The 917-nt window shown below is 45.7% G+C and overlaps 1 non-coding gene across 1 annotated transcript; it reads left to right on the top strand.

Moving 5' to 3' along the window:
- The first annotated feature begins 321 nt into the window (after positions 1 to 321).
- Positions 322 to 456, top strand: LOC112393842 (small nucleolar RNA SNORA70). Its single transcript, XR_003002032.1, has one exon. It is a non-coding gene; the product is annotated as a small nucleolar RNA SNORA70 (small nucleolar RNA).
- The last annotated feature ends 461 nt before the right edge of the window (positions 457 to 917 follow it).

Raw genomic sequence — 917 nt, 5'->3', positions numbered from 1 at the left:
CAGAATTCTTACAAAATAACAGTAAAGTGAATTAACAGAAAAATAATCATGCCCTTGGATTTCAAAGTAATGTCAAATTGCTATTAAAGTTTCTAAATAATTGCTCTCAATTTCGTCCCCATCTAGTCATGGACTTGTAATAGAGTTCACCTACCAGTGTGGATCCTCACATCACACTCTGAAGAGCAGTGTTCTCCACAGTCCTGCTCTAAGGACTTCTCTAACTGTTGAGCATTCCTTAGCAAGTAGGTCTTAACACTTGGTTTCCAGACTTCCACACCCTAGTTTTATTAGAAAATAACCATTTTAAAAATGATGGATTTGCAGTCAATTAAGCCGACTGTGCTCTTTTCCCCATGGGGGCCCGGTGCGCAATGGCTGCAAACAGCAGCCTCCTCGGTAGTGTATGCAGCCTGTTGCCTGTATGGGTTGCCCTAAGGGACCTTGGAGACTGCCCTTTCCAGTGGACATTAAAGACTGGCATGCTGTCCCCAATCTAGGCTCCAGACAAGTATGTGCAGTGCCCTTAGAAAGCCCCAGAGCAAAGTGGCCAGGGTCCACATTGGTCAAGTCATAATGTCCATCTGCACCAAGCTGCAGAACAAGGAGCATGTGATTGAGGCCCTCTGCAGGGCCAAGTTCAAGTTCCCTGGTCACCAGAAGATCCACATCTCCAAGAAGTGGGGATTTACTAAGTTTAATGCCCATAGATTTGAAAACACGGTGGCAGGAAAGTGGCTCATCCCAGATGGCTGTGGGATCAAACACATCCCTAGTCATGGCCCCTGGAAACATGGCAGGCCCTGCACTCGCGAGAGCCTTGGCGCTGTCCCCTCCTTACTCATGCCCACCGATAAATCCTACTCTCTTGTCAAAAAAAAAAAAAAAATGAAGGAAATAATTCACCAAGATTAAAG

This window comes from Neophocaena asiaeorientalis, unplaced genomic scaffold (genome assembly GCF_003031525.2).
Source record: "Neophocaena asiaeorientalis asiaeorientalis breed wild unplaced genomic scaffold, Neophocaena_asiaeorientalis_V1.1 scaffold7, whole genome shotgun sequence".
Classification (NCBI taxonomy): Eukaryota; Metazoa; Chordata; class Mammalia; order Artiodactyla; family Phocoenidae; genus Neophocaena; species Neophocaena asiaeorientalis.
Note: the sequence above shows the minus strand (reverse complement) of the source record. Positions and strands in the feature narration are given on the sequence as shown.